The sequence below is a fragment of the Arachis hypogaea genome, chromosome 10 (genome assembly GCF_003086295.3).
Source record: "Arachis hypogaea cultivar Tifrunner chromosome 10, arahy.Tifrunner.gnm2.J5K5, whole genome shotgun sequence".
In the NCBI taxonomy this organism is placed as follows: domain Eukaryota; kingdom Viridiplantae; phylum Streptophyta; class Magnoliopsida; order Fabales; family Fabaceae; genus Arachis; species Arachis hypogaea.
This window is the reverse complement of record NC_092045.1, coordinates 42,289,366-42,309,615: the sequence shown is the minus strand read 5'-3', so window position 1 is coordinate 42,309,615 and position 20,250 is coordinate 42,289,366.

Genomic DNA, 20,250 nt, shown 5'->3' with positions numbered 1-20,250 from the left:
TTTTGTTTCTCAAAATGAAGTCATGCTCTCGTAGAAGGGTACTATTTGCTTTGACTTCTTAAGTCTTAGAAAATTTTGAGAGTTATCAGTTTTCTTCCGTAGATCCGACTTCGAGTAGTCAGTCTTTGTCAAGTTACTTTTGAAGATCATTTTTTATCCAATCTCTTTGAGGTTGTTTTGTACGAGATGTTTATATAACTTCTTACATTAATTTTTTCCTCGTCGCTTGATGCGTGAGCATCTTTCTTATCTTTTCTTTGTGAATTTGCATGTGAAATTATTAAATTAAATCAAGATTTAGGTGTTTTTAGCCACCATAAATGCTACTTTGAATTTTTTTTGCAATTTGATTTATTACAGGTGGCATTCAGGCATGTTTGACAGAGTTCATGTAGAAGAAAAGGAAGAAAGTAGATGATGTTGTCAATCCTGACATCTTCGCACTCTAATAAGCATAACTTGAGCTGCAGAAGTCTAATTGATGCGAATTTAATGGCATTGGAAAGCCAACTTTTAGAGCTTTTCAACAATATATAATAGTTTATACATTTCTTCTGGAATCACAGCACCAAACACCACCAAGGTGGCGCCTAACTTCATCTAACCCAAGTTTGTCGCCAGGACTCATAATACACCACATTTGATGCAGCCTTAGTGGCTCCAAACTTGATCCAGCTTAAGTTTGGTGCCAGGAACTCATAAAGCTTCTATTGAATGCGGTCATAGTGGCGCCAAACTTGGAATTATCGAGTTTGGCTCCAAAAGACCTCCGTGTGATCTTTTTTATTCTGTTTGATTTAATTAGGTTTAGAATTTAATTTTTAAATTAAGAAAAGATATTTTAAGTTTTAGAAAAATATATTTTACATTAATTAGGATTAGATATAAAAGGAAAAGATATCTTGACCTAGGTTTTCTTCCTCTCCTCTTCTTCTTCTCCTCTTCCACACATTACACGTTTTCTCTGCTAGGGTTTATTTTCTCCATGAGCAACTAAACCTCCATTGTTAAGGTTAGGAGCTCTATTTATTTAGATTGATTAATAATATTATTTTCTACTTCTGATTAATGCATTGATTTATATTCAAGAATTAGTTTCATTCTTCATCCTATGGATTAGAGTATATTGGAAAATAACTCTTTTCTAACTTGAATTCTTGTTGATTCTTGGAAAAGCTTCATCACTTGAATTATAAGCTTGAAACTAAATTCTCATGAACCTCTGATTATCTGAATTTAATGTGATACGTGACATATAATCATATCATCTTTAGGTCTTTAGTGTTTTGTGTGGCTTTAAACTAGGGTTTGAACTTAAACACTGTAATGAGATTAAGTGACCAAGGAATTAGCAGTTAATTGAGTTAGAGGATGATTAAATTACCAAGAAATTGGAGTCTAATCACTTAAAGTTGCTGTGAATTAAAACTTTGCATGATCAAAGTAGTTAATAAGAATTGTCAATCCGGAATTCTAAACATTTCTAAAACCTTAACTGTTTTCTCATTTTAATTATCACAACTAATTTACTTTTTGTTTTCTTAATCATTCTGAATTACTGGTTAATGCAAGTTGAAACTCAAAACACCCATTTTTGCTTGTCTAACTAAGTGAATCATTCGACTATTGTTGCTTGGTCCATCAACCCTCATGGAATCGACCCTTACTCACCTAAGGTATTACTTGGTATGACCCAATGCACTTGCGGGTTAGTTTGTGGATTATAAATTCTTCACCATCGCTTCATCTTGCTGACCATTTTTAGTTTGAGCAATGATTTGTGCGGTTTATCGAGCTTAAATTAAGGCATTCAAGATAGGAAACCTTTAAAAAAATGAAAAAGGAATTTTTTTAATATCTTAAAAAATTCCTTTACAAAAGCATACCAGGGGTTTGAACATCCCTAGGCTTCGTGTTGGTGCCTCATTAAAAAGCCCTTGAAGTTGAGAAAAAGTGTGCACCAATCAAACGAGGTTTACTACCTAGCTGTAGTATTTCCTCAAGTTATAAGCGTGCCAAGACCTTGGGAGCTCCTGCCCTTGAAGGTCAGACACTTTGTAATAACCTTTACCTAGGACCTCTAGTATCTTGTAAGGTTCCTTCCAATTGGCTGCCAACTTTCCTTCTCCTGATTTCTATATTTCGATATCATTTCAGATCATAATGAGGTCGTTGGTGATGGATTTTATTTTGACCACCTTTTGGTTGTACCTTAAAGCCATCTTTTGCTTCAGAGCTTCCACTCTAATCCGAGCTCTTTCTTAGACTTTGTGAAGGAAGTTGAGCTCTTCTTTTTGCGCCTGAGTGTTAACTCTTTCATTGTAAAATATGACTCGAGATTATTCTTCAGCTACTTCAATATGAATCATTGCTTCTATTCCATAAGTGAGTCGGAAGTGTGATTCTCCAGTTGTGGATGGTTCGATATGCCCACAAGACTTGAGGGAGCTCGTCGGCCCAAGCTCCTTTCGTATCTTGTAGTCGACTGATGATTAGATTTTTGACGGTTTAGAATTCACAAATGAATTATCGTTGCAAGTATAGTTTCTAAACCAATCACTAATCCTTTCATACAAAAAGTTGTTTGTCACTAAAACAAACCCCTAAATTTATAAACCGAAGTATTCGAACCTCGGGTCATTCTCCCTAGGAATTACAATAAAGTGTCTTGTTATTGGTTATGAGTTGTTTTAGGGTTTTGGATAAGAAGCATGAAAAGTAAATGGCAATGAAAATAAACTAACAACTATAAAAGGCTCTTGGCAAGGTATGAAAATTAGAAGTCCTATCCTAGTTATCCTTCTCAATTGTGATGAGAATTGTTCATTGCTACCACTTAGTTAACCCTTACTAAATAAAGGAAAGTCAAGTGGATGAATTGACTTGAGCCACAAGTTCTAGCCAACTCCCAAGGAAAGACTAGCTTTAGTGCACTCCAAACCAATTAGCAGTCTCTCCAATTATCAATCAACAAAGGAATTAGATAACTCAAGTGTCACTAATTACTCCACCTAGGCTAAGAGGAACAAAATCTATACTATATCTAGAAGAGGCATTTCAACAAACACATAAAAGGCAATAAAAGTAAACAACATAAATTGCAAGAATTAAAGAGAGATCTAACTACAAAGGCAAGAGATCAATAATAGAAAAGCAAAGAAGAACAATTATTATGAATTACCTCTTATTGAATTGAAAGGAAATGGAAGGAACAATACTAGATCTACAACAAAACACAAGAACAACATAAAGGAAATTACACCAAAAGAATAGAAGAAGATGAATGTAGCAACAAGGAATTGAAAGGTAGAAGTAGAAGAAAGCAAAGATTAAAACCTAGATCTAAGAACTAAACCTAATCCCAATCCTAATTCTAGAGAGAAGAGAGAGCTTCTCTCTCTAGAAACTACTTCTAAAACTAAACTATGACTAATGAGTGTGAATGATTGGAATCCCCCTTTGCTCTTCAATCCTTGGCTTTAAATAGCATTTCTGGCGCAAAAGTTAGTTGAGATTGGGCCCCACAACACTTGAGAATTTGTTGGTCACGTTTTCATTAAAAAATCATAAACCAGCATCGACGTGTACGTGCACAGCACGCGTACGCGTCCATGGGGTGATTCGCAGGTGCGCGCAAGCGCCAGGTGCGCGCGCGCATCCATGGGCGAGTTCAACTTCTTTGACTTTTCATGATTTTTCCACTTTGCATGCTTTCCTCTTCACTCCTTTGATTCATTCCTAGCCTTTTCAATCTGAAATCACCAACAAACATATCAAGACATCTAGTGGAATCAAAGGGAGATTAAAACCATCAAATTAAGGGTCTAAAAGCATGTTTTCACATCTAAGCACAAATAAGGAGACAATCACAAAACCATGCTATTTCATTGAATAAATGTGAGTAAAAGGTGATAAATTCTCTTAAAATTAATACAAGATAAACCGTCAAAACGGGGTTTATCATCGGCGCATTAACTCAGCCAATATAACTTAGTTAGCTGCTTCAGCCTGTCCATTGACTTGGGGGTGTTCCACCGACGTAAATTGTTGTTTTATTTTAAGGTCGGGCACTAAGTTCCTAAAGGTTGAGTCGGTAAATTGTGTCCTATTGTCCATGGCGATGGAGTGGGGAACTCCAAACCTTGTGACAATGTTCTTATACAAGAATTTCTAACTTCTTTGAGCAATGATGTTTGCTAAGAGTTGTGCCTCAATCCATTTGGTGAAGTAATCAATCCCTACTATGAGGTATTTGACTTGGCCCGGTGCTTGTGGAAATGGTCTGAGTAGATCAAGACCTCATTTCGCAAATGGTCATGGTGAGGTAACACTAATGAGCTCTTCAGGAGGTGCCACGTGGAAATTAGCATATTTCTGGCAAGGTGGATATGCCTTAACGAACTCGGCTGCCTCCTTTTGTAAGGTCGGTCAGAAAAAGATAGCTCGGATCACTTTCTTGGCCAGTGACCGAGCTTCCAAGTGGTTTTCACATATGCCACCAGGTACGTCCTCTAAAACTTCCTTTTGCGTTGGAGGTTGGGATGCATTTTAAGAAGGGTGTTCAGATCCCTCTTTTATATAAGACATTGTGGACTAGTGTGTAATTTTGTGCCTCTTTTTACAAGCCTTTTGGCTTCCTTTTTATCCTTGGGAAGTACATCGAATTTGAGGTAGTTGACTATAGGAGTCATCTACCCTAAATGTTAATTGGATATGGTCAGTATTTCCTCTTCCTTTGATATGGATGGTGATTGCAGAGTCTCTTGAATGAGACTTCTATTGTTGGCCCCTGACTTTATGCTGGCTAATTTTAAGAGGGTGATGCATCACTATTTCGTGGTATATTTTGTGCTTAATTTAGGTGAATTTTATCCAATTTTCCCACATTTATTCAAGGAAATAGCATGGTTTCATATTTTTTTCCTAAATTGTGCTCAAGTGTAAATACATGCTTTTTAGGCCCTTAATTAGTTAATTTTGATTCACCTTTGATTCCACTAGATGCCTTGATGCGTTTGTTAGTGATTTCAGGAGAAAAAGGCTAGGAATGGATCAAAGGAGTGAAGAAAAAAGCATGTAAAGTGGAGAAATCATGGAAAACTAAGGATTTGGGATGTACTCATCGACACTCACGCGCAGCTAGTGCGCACGCGTAAAAAGTGGACTCGCATGGCGACACGTACGCGTACATGACGCGTACGCGTGGATAGCAAATTGTCAAGAGACGCATATGCGTGACCCAAGCGTACGCGTCGGTGCTCGCACGTGACCTACTGGTGCACGAAATTGTGATCAATACATTTCACAACTCAATTAATCCCCGGTGATGAACCCAAAAACTTGGTGTTCAATACCATGGCATAAACACAACTTCGCACAACTAACTAGCAAGTGTACTGGGTCGTCCAAGTAATAAACCTTACGCGAGTAAGGGTCGATCCCACAGAGATTGTTGGTATGAAGCAAGCTATGGTCACCTTGTAAATCTTAGTCAGGCAAACTCAAATGGTTATGAATGATGAATAAAACATAAAGATAAAGATAGAGATACTTATGTAATTCATTGGTGGGAATTTCAGATAAGCGTATGAAGATGCTTTGTCCCTTCCGTCTCCCTGCTTTCCTACTGTCTTCATCCAATCCTTCTTACTCCTTTCCATGGCAAGCTGTATGCAAGGGTTTCACCGTTGTCAGTGGCTACCTCCCATCCTCTCAGTGAAAATGTTCAACGCACCCTGTCACGGTACGGCTATTCATCTGTCGGTTCTCAATCAGGTCGGAATAGAATCCAGTGATTCTTTTGTGTCTGTCACTAACGCACAGCCCTCAGGAGTTTGAAGCTCGTCACAGTCATTCAATCCTTGAATCCTACTCAGAATACCACAGGCAAGGTTTAGACCTTCCGGATTCTCTTGAATGCCGCCATCAGTTCTAGCTTATACCACGAAGATTCCGATTAAAGAATCTAAGAGATATCCACCCAATATAAGGTAGAACGGAGGTGGTTCTCAGGCACGCATTCATAGGTGAGAATGATGATGAGTGTCACGGATCATCACATTCATCAAGTTGAAGAACAAGTGATATCTTGGAACAAGAACAAGCGGAATTGAATAAAAGAACAATAGTAATTGCATTAATACTCGAGGTACAGCAGAGCTCCACACCTTAATCTATGGTGTGTAGAAACTCCACCGTTGAAAATACATAAGAACAAGGTCTAGGCATGGCCGTGAGGCCAGCCTCCCAATGATCTAAGAACTAGATGTCCAAAGATGATCCTAAGATCAAAAGTGATCAAAAGATTCCAAAAGATCAAAAGATGAAAATACAATAGTAAAAGGTCCTACTTATAGAGAACTAGTAGCCTAGGGTTTACAGAGATGAGTAAATGACATAAAAATCCACTTCCGGGCCCACTTGGTGTGTGCTTGGGCTGAGCATTGAAGCATTTTCGTGTAGAGACTCTTCTTGGAGTTAAACGCCAGCTTTGGTGCCAGTTTGGGCGTTTAACTCCCATCCTTGTGCCAGTTCCGGCGTTTAACGCTGGAAATTCTGATGGTGATTTTGAACGCCGGTTTGGGCCATCAAATCTTGGGCAAAGTATGAACTATCATATATTGCTGGAAAGCCCAGGAAGTCTACTTTCCAACTCCATTGAGAGCGCGCCAATTGGGCATCTGTAGCTCCAGAAAATCCACTTAGAGTGCAGGGAGGTCAGAATCCAACAGCATCTGCAGTCCGTTTTAGTCTCTGAATCAGATTTTTGCTCAAGTCCCTCAATTTCAGCCAAAAAATACCTGAAATCACAGAAAAACACACAAACTCATAGTAAAGTCCAGAAAAGTGAATTTTAACTAAAAACTAATAAAAATATACTAAAAACTAACTAGATCATACTAAAAACATACTAAAAACAATGCCAAAAAGCGTATAAATTATCCGCTCATCACCTACTTAAAGTGAATCCGCTGGGGGTGATTTTGGGCTTCCCAGGCCCAAATCCAACTCACTTCTAATGCTATTAAAGCCAAAGATTGAACCAGGATCAACACACAAGTTACCAATTAGTCATAGTTTAGTTTTTATGATGCTTTAGTTAGTTTCTAGAGAGAGAAGTTCTCTCTTCTCTCTAAAATTAGGATTAGGATTACGTTTAATCACTTTTCTAGATCTAGGTTTCATTCATGCTTTGTATTACTCCTTGTATTACTCCTTGTATTACGCCTTCCTACTATGAACCCTTTCTCCAAAATGAGGAACCTTCCTATCCACCCCAAACCCCAATGAATGATTCTCTCACCTTATTCCTTCAAAGGCAAGAAGAGATGAAAAGGGATATACTAGAATTTACAGCTACCTTGACCAAGGTAGGGGACGCTTCAATCTCCTGATACTCTTGCACTCAAAGCACCTCCATGGCTACATACGAAGGATCAAAAGAAGAGCAAAGCATGAAGGAGAGATTGGAAAACCCGGTAGAAAAGGAGGAGTTAGATTTTGTATTGGAACAATTGGTGGAACCTATGATTGTTGAAGAAAAGGAAGAAGTGGTTGATGACTTAGGAGATGCGGAACCACTATGGGAATCTCAAGAACCTCTCTCCAAGAAGCTTAATATTGATGTCAAAGAGGGTGTACAACCACCAAGGCATATCGTAGTTGGAGACTTTAAGGAGGTCGATCAAAAGGAAGATTAAATCATTGATGAATTCTTATCCAAAATGGAATCCTGTCCCATGGAATATGAAGTTGAAGATATTGAAGACAACTCTACACCAAGTGACATTAAAGACCTTGTTAAAGACTCTTCCAATGAATGTGAAGTTGATGTTGAAATAGATTTCACACAACCTCTAAAGTTTGACTTGATTGATGATGAGGAGGATTTGGATGAAGTCAACAAGCAAGGAGAAATTGAAGGAAGTTGTCAAGAGGTGGAAATAATTAAGGAAGAGCATAAGGGAGTAAACCTCGCATTGTCTAAGTGTGGGTAAGCTCCCCTTCCTAAGTCACCATCCAACACAACATTCAAGTGGGTAAAATTCTTAACCCTAAGCTTCATTATTCCCCTTGAATATAGTTTGATTGAAGCGGATGGGTAACTTAGAGCTCTTTGTGGAGTTAAGAGTAAGGGGAAATTGTGTAGTGGTTGGAAGTTTGGAATTAGGCTCATTAAGGTCGAACTTTCAAGACATAGGCACCATGGTTGGATGAACGCAAGTTTATGTGGGTCTAGAAGGAGAATTTGGTGTTATAAGGAGAATTCTATGTGTCCACCACCCGGATGGAAGAACCATGATGATCAACTAGAAGACGGGTGTGAAAAAAAGATATGGGATCCTGGTCACAACATGAAGACCAATTTTGGGTGCTCATATCTTGGGTGGAACTTTACCCAAGCTTGGTGAAGATGGTTGGAAATTCTGACAACCATTTGAGGAGCATGCATCCTTGGAAATTCAAGGATGAGTACAAGCATAAGCCACCATGATGAAAAATCTCCCAAATGTCCAACTTAAGGACTTAAACCAAAAGTGCTAGGTGGGAGACACCCCACCATGGTAAACCCTTTCCATTCTCCTATAGATTTGATTAATAAGTGATTTGAGTTGCAATTGTAGGTAGTTTTTCTCTTCATATAGTCTTGTTTTAATGCTTTGGTTGTTAGTTGCTTAAGGTGCAAGTTATGTTTTCTTTGTGTTCGAAAATTCTCCAAAACCCAAAAGATTTCTGTTAATTTTGCATTTTTGTTAGTTTTGAGTTGTAGGTAGTGTTAGGAGAATTTTAAGCCTTGTTCTGGTGTTCTGAAAAAAAAAGGGGGAGGCACGCGTACGCATGTGATGAGCGGATAATTTATACGCTTTTTGGCATTGTTTTTAGTATGTTTTTAGTATATTTTAGTTAGTTTTTATTATATTTTTATTAGTTTTTAGTTAAAATTCACTTTTCTAGACTTTACTATGAGTTTGTGTGTTTTTCTGAGATTTCAGGTATTTTCTGGCTGAAATTGAGGGTCCTGAGCAAAAATCTGATTCAGAGGCTGAAAAGAACTGCAGATGTGTTGGATTCTGACCTCCCTGCACTCGAAGTGGATTTTCTGGATCTACAGAAGCCCAATTGGCGCGCTCTTAACAGCGTTGGAAAGTAGACATCCTGGGCTTTCCAGCAATGTATAATAGTTCATACTTTGCCCGAGATTGTTGGCCCAAACCGGCGTTGCAAATCAGCTTCAGAATTTCCAGCATTTAACGCCGGAACTGGCATAAAAATTGGAGTTAAACGCCCAAACTGGCATAAAAGCTGGCGTTTAACTCCAGAAAAAGTCTCTACACATGAAAGCTTCGATGCTCAGCCCATGCACACACTAAGTGGACCCCGGAAGTGGATTTTTACGTCATTTACTCATTTCTGTATACCCTAGGTTACTAGTTCACTATTAATAGGACCTTTTGATATTGTATCTGTACCTCATGACACTTTACACGTTTCTCATTGTATCCTCTATAGCATGAGTCTCTAAACCCCATGGTTGGGGGTGAGGAGCTCTGCTGTGTCTTGATGGATTAATGCAATTACTACTGTTTTTTATTCAATCACGCTTGCTTCTATTCTAAGATATCACTTGTTCCTAAACCTGATGAATGTGATGATCCGTGACACTCATCATCATTCTCACCTATGAACGTGTGCCTGACAACCACCTCCGTTCTACCTTAGATTGAGTAGATATCTCTTGGATTCCTTAATCAGAATCTTCGTGGTATAAGCTAGAATTGATGGCGGCATTCAAGAGAATCCGGAAGGTCTAAACCTTGTCTGTGGTATTCTGAGTAGGATTCAAGGATTGAATGACCGTGACGAGCTTCAAACTCCTGAAGGCTGGGCGTTAGTGACAGACGCAAAAGAATCACTGGATTCTATTCTAACCTGATTGAGAACCGATAGATGATTAGCCGTGCTGTGACAGAGCGCGTTGAACATTTTCACTGAGAGGATGGGAGGCAGCCATTGACAACGGTGAAACCCTACATACAGCTTGCCATGGAAGGAGTCTTGCGTGCTTGAAGAAGAAGACAGTAGGAAAGCAGAGATTCAGAAGATAGAGCATCTCCAAAACCTCAACCTGTTCTCCATTACTGCAAAACAAGTACTTATTTCATGTTCTTTTACTTTTTACAACCAACCCTGATAATTATTGATATCCTGACTAAGAGTTACAAGATAACCATAGCTTGCTTCAAGCTGACAATCTCCGTGGGATCGACCCTTACTCACGTAAGGTATTACTTGGACGACCCAGTGCACTTGCTGGTTAGTTATGCGGAATTGCAAAAGTGTGATTGCAATTTCGTGCACCAAGTTTTTGGCGCCGTTGCCGGGGATTGTTCGAGTTTGGACAACTGACGATTTATCTTGTTGCTTAGATTAGGACTGTTTTGTTTTTTTGTTGGTTTAGAGTCTTTTATTTGAGTTTAGTTTCATATTTTAAGTTTGGTGTCAATTGCATGCTTTTGTTTTCTTTTACTTTTCGAATTTGCATATCCTTAGTCCTTTCTTGATCCTTAAAAATTCTAAGTTTGGTGTCTTCTTTGTGTTTTCCTTTAAGTTTTTGAAAATTTGTGTCTGATTTTCTAAAAATTTTAAGTTTGGTGTCATTTTGTTGTTTTTCTCTTTCCTCATTTCAAAAAAAATCAAATCTTTTTCAAAATAATTTTCAATCATATCTTTTCAATTGCTAATTCCAAAATCTTTTTAATTAACTAATTGATTTAGTTTTCAATTTGATTTGATCTTATTTTCTTTTATTTTTCGAAAATTTATTTTATTTTTCTTTTGTTTTATTTTATTCAGTCAAAAAAAAATACTTTACTTGTGAATTCATATCATATTCCCTTTCTCCATCATGGACCTAAGTGGAATTGAATAGTCCAGAAGGAATCTGGGGTCATATGCTAACCCCATTACAGCTGCATATGGGAGTAGCATCTGTATACCTCCCATTAAAGCAAGCAGCTTTGAGCTAAATCCTCAACTCATTATCATAGTGCAGCAAAATTACCAGTATTCCGGTCTTCCACAGGAAGAACCTACTGAGTTTCTGGCACAATTCTTATAAATTGCTGACATAATACGTGATAAAGAGGTGGATCAGGATGTCTACAGACTATTACTGTTTCCATTTGCTGTAAAAGATCAAGCTAAGAGGTGGTTGAATAACCAACCTACAGCAAGCATAAAGACATGGAAACAGTTATCAGACAAATTCCTGAATCAATTTTACCCTCCAAAAAGGATGACACAGCTAAGGTTGGACATCCAAGGCTTTAAACAAGAGGATAATGAATCCCTTTATAATGCCTGGGAGAGGTATAGAGATATACTAAGAAAATGCCCCTCTAAAATGTTTTCAGAGTGGGTACAGTTAGACATCTTCTACTATTGGACTTACAGAAAAAGCTCAGATGTCTCTAGACCACTCATCTGGTGGATCTATACATATGAGGAAGACGATTGAAGAAGCTCAAGAGCTTATAGACACTGTTGCTAGAAAATCAATATTTGTACTCTAGCAATGAGTTCTCTACAAAAGAAGAAGTTATGGCAGTAGCCACTGATCCTAATCCTCAAGAACAGATGGTTGAGCTTAATCAGCAATTACACCTGATGACAAAACAGTTAGCAGAATTTAAAGAGATGCTCCAAGAAACTAAAATTGCTAACAAGAACATAGAATCACAGTTGAATCAGGCAAAACAGCAGTTATCTAAACAGATAACAGAAGAATGCCAAGCAGTTCAATTGAGGAGTGGGAAGACATTGAATAACACTGCTCAAAGTAGCAAGAAGCCAATAAAGGAACAATTGACAGAGGATAACCAAACCACTGTCCAAAATTCCTCTGAGGACAGTAAGAGCCCAGAGAGGAATACTCTTGGCGTCCAAACGCCAGAAAGCTGGCGTTAAAACTGGCATTCCCTGCCCAGTTCAAAGGGGGGAAAAGCTGGCGTTAAACGCCCATTCCCTGCCCAGTTCTGGCGTTCAAACGCCAGAAAAAGGGGAAAAGTTGGCGTTAAACGCCCAATCTTCACCCAATCCTGGCGTTCAAACGCCAATGGGGAATCAGACACCTGAGAGTGCTGATAGTAACCCCTCTAAAAAGGCTTCTCCAACCACCTCTGTAAGGAATAAACCTGCAGCAACTAAGGTTGAAGAATATAAAGCCAAGATGCCTTATCCTCAGAAACTCCGCCAAGCGGAACATGATAAGCAATTTGCCCGCTTTGCAGACTATCTAAGGACTCTTGAAATAAAGATTCCGTTTACAGAGGCACTTGAGCAAATACCTTCTTATGCTAAGTTCATGAAAGAGATCTTAAGTCATAAGAAGGATTGGAGAGAAACGGAAAAAGTGTTTCTCACTGAAGAATGCAGTGCAGTCATTCTGAAAAGCTTACCAGAAAAGCTTCAAGATCCAGGAAGCTTTATGATACCATGCACATTAGAAGGTGCTTGCACCAAGACAGCCCTGTGTGACCTTAGAGCAAGTATCAATCTAATACCTGCATCCACTATCAGAAAGCTTGGGTTGACTGAAGAAGTCAAACCAACCCGGATCTGCCTCTAACTTGCTGATGGCTCCATTAAATATCCATCAGGCATAATTGAGGACATAATTGTTAAAGTTGGGCCATTCGCCTTTCCAACTGACTTTATAGTGCTGGAAATGGAGGAGCACAAGAGTGCAACTCTGGTGCACGAAATTGTGATCATCAATGGCGCCATCAACATGGTACGCTCAATTGTAATCTCACTTCTTTATCACAACTTCGCACAACTAACCAGCAAGTATACTGGGTCGTCCAAGTAATAAACCTTACGCGAGTAAGGGTCGATCCCACAGAGATTGTTGGTATGAAGCAAGCTATGGTCACCTTGTAAATCTTAGTCAGGCAAACTCAAAGGGTTATGAATGATGAGTAAAACATAAAGATAAAGATAGAGATACTTATGTAATTCATTGGTGGGAATTTCAGATAAGCGTATGAAGATGCTTGGTCCCTTCCGTCTCTCTGCTTTCCTACTGTCTTCATCCAATCCTTCTTACTCCTTTCCATGGCAAGCTGTATGCAAGGGTTTCACCGTTGTCAGTGGCACGGCTATCCATCTCTCAGTGGAAATGTTCAACGCACCTTGTCACGGCACGGCTATCCATCTGTCGGTTCTCAATCAGGCCGGAATAGAATCGAGTGATTCTTTTGCGTCTGTCACTAACGCCCCGCCTTCAGGAATTTGAAGCTCGTCACAGTCATTCAATCATCGAATCCTACTCAGAATACCACAGACAAGGTTTAGAACTTCCGGATTCTCTTGAATGCCGCCATTAGTTCTAGCTTATACCACGAAGATTCCGGTTAAAGAATCCAAGAGATATCCACCCAATCTAAGGTAGAACGGAGGTGGTTGTCAGGCACGCGTTCATAGGTGAGAATGATGATGAGTGTCACGGATCATCACATTCATCAAGTTGAAGAACAAGTGATATCTTAGAACACGAACAAGCGGAATTGAATAGAAGAACAATAGTAATTGCATTAATACTCGAGGTACAGCAGAGCTCCACACCTTAATCTATGGTGTGTAGAAACTCCACCGTTGAAAATACATAAGAACAAAAGTGATCATTGGCTTCGGCCCCAGAGAGGGAACCAGAAGAACCAAGATGAAAATACAAGAGTAAAAGGTCCTATATATAGAGAACTAGTAGTCTAGGGTTCACAAGGATGAGTAAATGACATAAAAATCCACTTCCGGGCCCACTTGGTGTGTGCTTGGGCTGAGCATTGAAGCATTTTCGTGTAGAGACTCTTCTTGGAGTTAAACGCCAGCTTTGGTGCCAGTTTGGGCGTTTAACTCCCATCCTTGTGCCAGTTCCGGCGTTTAACGCTGGAAATTCTGATGGTGACTTTGAACGCCGGTTTGGGCCATCAAATCTTGGGCAAAGTATGGACTATCATATATTGCTGGAAAGCCCAGGATGTCTACTTTCCAACGCCGTTGAGAGCGCGCCAATTGGGCTTCTGTAGCTCCAGAAAATCCACCTCGAGTGCAGGGAGGTCAGAATCCAACAGCATTTGCAGTCCTTTTTAGTCTCTGAATCAGATTTTTGCTCAGGTCCCTCAATTTCAGCCAGAAAATACCTGAAATCACAGAAAAACACACAAAATCATAGTAAAGCCCAGAAAAGTGAATTTTAACTAAAAACTAATAAAAATATACTAAAAACTAACTCAAACATACTAAAAACATACTAAAAACAATGCCAAAAGGCGTACAAATTATCCGCTCATCACAACACCAAACTTAAATTGTTGCTTGTCCTCAAGCAACTGAAAATCAAATAAGATAAAAAGAAGAGAATATACAATGAATTCCAAAAACATCTATGAAGATCAGTATTAATTAGATGAGCGGGGCTTTTAGCTTTTTGCCTCTGAACAGTTTTGGCATCTCACTCTATCCTTTGAAATTCAGAATGATTGACTTCTTTAGGAACTCAGAATCCAGATAGTGTTATTGATTCTCCTAGTTAAGTATGATGATTCTTGAACACAGCTACTTATTGAGTCTTGGCCGTGGCCCAAAGCACTCTGTCTTCCAGTATTACCACCGGATACATACATGCCACAGACACATAATTGGGTGAACCTTTTTCAGATTGTGACTCAGCTTTGCTAGAGTCCCCAATTAGAGGTGTCCAGGGTTCTTAAGCACACCCTTTTTGCCTTGGATCACAACTTTATTTCTTTCTTTTTCTTTCTTTTTCTTTCTTTCTTTTTCTTTCTCTCTCTTTTTTTTCGAAATTTTTTTTTGTATTCACTGCTTTTTCTTGCTTCAAGAATCATTTTTATGATTTTTCAGATCTTCAGTAACATGTCTCCTTTTTCATCATTCTTTCAAGAGCCAACATTCATGAACCACAAATTCAAAAGACATATGCACTGTTTAAGCATACATTCAGAAAACAAAAGTATTGTCACCACATCAAAATAATTAAACTGTTATAAAATTCAAAATTCATGCAATTCTTCTCTTTTTCAATTAAGAACATTTTTTCATTTAAGAGAGGTGATGGATTCATAGGACATTCATAACTTTAAGGCATAGACACTAAGACACTAATGATCACAAGACACAAACATAGATAAACATAAGCATAATTTTTGAAAAACAGAAAATAAAGAACAAGGAAATTAAAGAACGGGTCCACCTTAGTGATGGCGGCTTGTTCTTCCTCTTGAAGATCCTCTGGAGCGCTTGAGGTCCTTAATGTCTCTTCCTTGTCTTTGTTGCTCCTCTCTCATGATTCTTTGATCTTCTCTAATTTCATGGAGGAGGATGGAATGTTCTTGGTGCTCCACCCTTAGTTGTCCCATGTTGGAACTCAATTTTCCTAGGGAGGTGTTTAGTTGCTCCCAATAGTTTTGTGGAGGAAAGTGCATCCCTTGAGGCATCTCAGGGATTTGATGATGAGAGGGGTCTCTTGTTTGCTCCATCCTCTTCTTAGTAATGGGCTTGTCCTCATCAATGGGAATGTCTCCCTCTATGTCAACTCCAACTGAATAACAGAGGTGACAAATGAGATGATGAAAGGCTAACCTTGCCAAGGTAGAGGACGTGTCCGCCACCTTATAAAGTTATTGGGATATCACCTCATGAACTTCTATTTCTTCTCCAATCATGATGCTATGAATCATGATAGCCCAGTCTATAGTAACTTCGGACCGGTTGCTAGTGGGAATGATTGAGCGTTGGATAAACTCCAACCATCCTCTAGCCACGGGCTTGAGGTCATGCCTTCTCAATTGAACTGGCTTTCCTCTTGAATCTCTCTTCCATTGGGCGCCCTCTTCACAGATGTCTATGAGGACTTGGTCCAACCTTTGATCAAAGTTGACCCTTCTAGTGTAAGGATGTTCATCTCCTTGCATCATGGGTAAGTTGAATGCCAACCTTACATTTTCCGGACTAAACTCCAAGTATTTCCCCCGAACCATAGTAAGCCAATTCATTGGATCCGGGTTCACACTTTGGTCATGGTTCTTGGTGATCCATGCATTGGCATAGAACTCTTGAACCATTAAGATTCCGACTTGTTGAATGGGGTTGGTAAGAACTTCCCAACCTCTTCTTCGGATCTCATGTCGGATCTCCAGATATTCACTCTTTTTGAGTTTGAAAGGGACCTCGGGGATCACCTTCTTCAAGGCCACAACTTCATAGAAGTGGTCTTGATGCACCCTTGAGATGAATCTCTCCATCTCCCATGACTCGGAGGTGAAAGCTTTTGCCTTCCCTTTCCTCTTTCTAGAGGTTTCTCTGGCCTTGGATGCCATAAATGGTTATGGAAAAACAAAAAGCAATGCTTTTACCACACCAAACTTAAAAGGTTTGCTCGTCCTCGAGCAAAAGAAGAAAGAAGAGAGTAGAAGAAGAAGAAATAGAGGAGATGGAGATGGCCTAGTGGTACGGCCAAAGGGGGAGAAGTAGTGTTTAGGTTGTGTGAAAATGAATAAGTGAAGATGGGTTTATATAGTAGTGGAGAGAGGGGTAGGGTTCGGCTATGGGAGGGTGGGTATGGGAGGGAAAGTGGTTTAAATTTGAATGGTGGGGTAGGTGGGGTTTTATGAGGGATGGATGTGAGTGGTGAAGATAAAGATGGGATTTGATAGGTGAATGGGTGAAGAAGAGAGAGAGTGGTGGGGTAGGTGGGGATCCTGTGGGGTCCACAGATCCTGAGGTGTCAAGGAAAAGTCATCCCTGCACCAAGTTGCGAGCAAAATTGCTCTTTGTGCCAATTCTGGCGTTAAACGCCGGGCTGGTGCCCCTTTCTGGCGTTTAACGCCAACTTCTTGCCCTTTTCTGGCGTTTAACGCCAGTCTGGTGCCCCTTTCTGGCGTTAAACGCCCAGAATGGTGCCAGACTGGGCGTTAAACGCCCATCTGCTAGCCTTACTAGCGTTTAAACGCCAGCAGGTTCTTCCTCCAGGGTGTGCTATTTTTCTTTCTGTTTTTCATTCTGTTTTTGCTTTTTCAATTGATTTTGTGACTTCTCATGATCATCAACCTACAGAAAACATAAAATAACAAAAGAAAAATAGATAAAATATAGCATTGGATTGCCTCCCAACAAGCGCTTCTTTAATGTCACTAGCTTGACAGAGGGCTCTCATGGAGCCTCACAGATGCTCAGAGCAATGTTGGAACCTCCCAACACCAAACTTAGAGTTTGAATGTGGGGGTTCAACACCAAAATTAGAGGTTGGTTGTGGCCTCCCAACACCAAACTTAGAGTTTGACTGTGGGGGCTCTATTTGGCTCTGTTTTAAGAGAATCTCTTCATGCTTTCTCTCCATGATGACAGAGGGATATCCTTGAGCCTCAAACACAAAGGATTCTTCATTCACTTGAATGATCAATTCTCCTCTATCAACATCAATCACAGCCTTTGTTGTGGCTAGGAAGGGTCTGCCAAGGATGATGGATTCATCCATGCACTTCCCAGTCTCTAGGACTATGAAATCAGCAGGGATGTAATGGTCTTCAATTTTTACCAGAACATCCTCTATAAGTCCATAAGCTTGTTTTCTTGAGTTGTCTACCATCTCTAGTGAGATTTTTGCAGCTTGCACCTCAAAGATTCCTAACTTCTCCATTACAGAGAGAGGCATGAGGTTTACACTTGACCCTAAGTCACACAAGGCCTTCTTGAAGGTCATGGTGCCTATGGTACAAGGTATTGAAAACTTCCCAGGATCCTGTCTCTTTTGAGGTAATTTCTGCCTAGACAAGTCATCCAGTTCTTTGGTGAGCAAAGGGGGTTCATCCTCCCAAGTCTCATTTCCAAATAACTTGTCATTTAGCTTCATGATTGCTCCAAGGTATTTAGCAACTTGCTCTTTAGTGACATACTCATCCTCTTCAGAAGAAGAATACTCATCAGAGCTCATGAATGGCAGAAGTAAATCCATTGGAATCTCTATGGTCTCATTTTGAGCCTCAGATTCCCATGGTTCCTCATTGGGGAACTCATTGGAGGCCAGTGGACGTCCATTGAGGTCTTCCTCAGTGGCGTTCACTGCCTCTTCCTCTTCTCCAAATTCGGTCATGTTGATGGCTTTGCACTCTCCTTTTGGATTTTCTTCTGTATTGCTTGGAAGAGTACTAGGAGGGAGTTCAGTAATTCTCTTGCTCAGCTGGCCCACTTGTCCCTCCAAGTTTCTAATGGAGGACCTTGTTTCAGTCATGAAACTTTGAGTGGTTTTGATTAGATCAGAGACCATGGTTGCTAAGTCAGAGTGATTCTGCTTAGAACTCTCTGTCTGTTGCTGAGAAGATGATGGAAAAGGCTTGCCATTGCTAAACCTGTTTCTTCCACCATTATTATTGTTGAAACCTTGTTGAGGTCTCTGTTGATCCTTCCCTGAGAAATTTGGATGATTTCTCCATGAACGATTATAGGTGTTTCCATAGGGTTCTCCCATGTAATTCACCTCTTCCATTGAAGGGTTCTCAGGATCATAAGCTTCTTCTTCAGATGAAGCTTCCTTAGTACTGCTTGGTGCATTTTGCATTCCAGACAGACTTTGAGAAATCATATTGACTTGCTGAGTCAATATTTTGTTCTGAGCCAATATGGCATTCAGAGTGTCAATCTCAAGAACTCCTTTCTTCTGATTTGTCCCATTGTTCACAGGATTCCTTTCAGATGAAGTGATCCTCCAGCAGAGCTATCCAAAGACATCTTGGACAGTTCAGACAGACCATCATAGAAAATACAGAAAGCATGTCAGAGGGACACTTTCTGATTAATTGTTTGTATCTTTCCCAAGCTTCATAGAGGGATTCTCCTTCCTTCTGTCTGAAGGTTTGGACTTCCACTCTAAGCTTACTCAATTTTTGAGGTGGAAAGAACTTTGCCAAGAAGGCATTGACTAGCTTTTCCCAAGAGTTCAGGCTTTCTTTAGGTTGTGAGTCCAACCATGTCCTAGCTCTATCTCTTACAGCAAAAGGGAATAGCATAAGTCTGTAGACCTCAGGGTCAACCCCATTGGTCTTGACAGTGTCACAGATTTGCAAGAATTCGGCTAAAAACTAATGAGGATCTTCCAATGGAAGTCCATGGAACTTGCAATTCTGTTGCATTAGAGAAACTAATTGAGGCTTAAGCTCAAAGTTGTTTGCTCCAATGGCAGGGATAGAGATGCTTCTCCCATAGAAGTCGGGAGTAGGTGCAGTAAAGTCACCTAGCACCTTCCTTGCATTGTTGGTATTGTTGTTGTTTTCGACTGCCATGGGTTCTTCTTCTTTGAAGATTTTTGTTAGGTCCTCTACAGAGAATTGTGCCTTAGCTTCTCTTAGCATTCGCTTCAAGGTCCTTTCAGGTTCAGGATCAGCCTCAACAAGAATGCTTTTGTCTTTGCTCCTGCTCATATGAAAGAGAAGAGAACAAGAAAATATGGAATCCTCTATGTCATAGTATAGAGATTCCTTGAGATGTCAGAGGAAAAGAAAAATAGAAGGCAGAAGTAGAAAATTCGAACTTATCAAAGAAGATGGAGTTCGAATTGTGCATTAAGGATGTGTTAGTCCATAAATAGAAGGATGTGAGATGAGGGGAAGTAATTTTTGAAAATTAAGTAAAAGATTTTGAAAACATTTTGAAAAACACTAATTGATTTTCGAAAACCAAGAGTGGAAAAGAAATCAAGTGATTTTTGAAAAAGATTTTGAAATTAGAAATTAAAAAGATATGATTGAAAACTATTTTGAAAAAGATGTGATTAGGAAGATATGATTGGTTTTAAAAAAAATGTGATTGAGAAGATATGATTTGAAAAACATTTTAAAAAGATTTGATTTTAAAAATTAATGACTTGGCTATCAAGAAAAGATATGATTCAAACATTAAACCTTTCTCAACAGAAAAGGCAACATATTTGAAATGTTGAATCAAATCATTAATTGATAGCAAGTATCCTTGAAAATAGAAAGAAATTGATTTTAAAAAAGATTTGATTGAAAAAATTTGATTTGAAAAAGATTTGATTTTGAAAAGATTTTGAAAACTAAAAAAAATTTGATTTGAAAACAAAATCTTCCCTCTTGTGCCATTCTGGCGTTAAACGCCCAGCCAGGCACCCTAGCTGGCGTTTAAACGCCAGTTTGCCCTTCTTCACTGGGCGTCTTG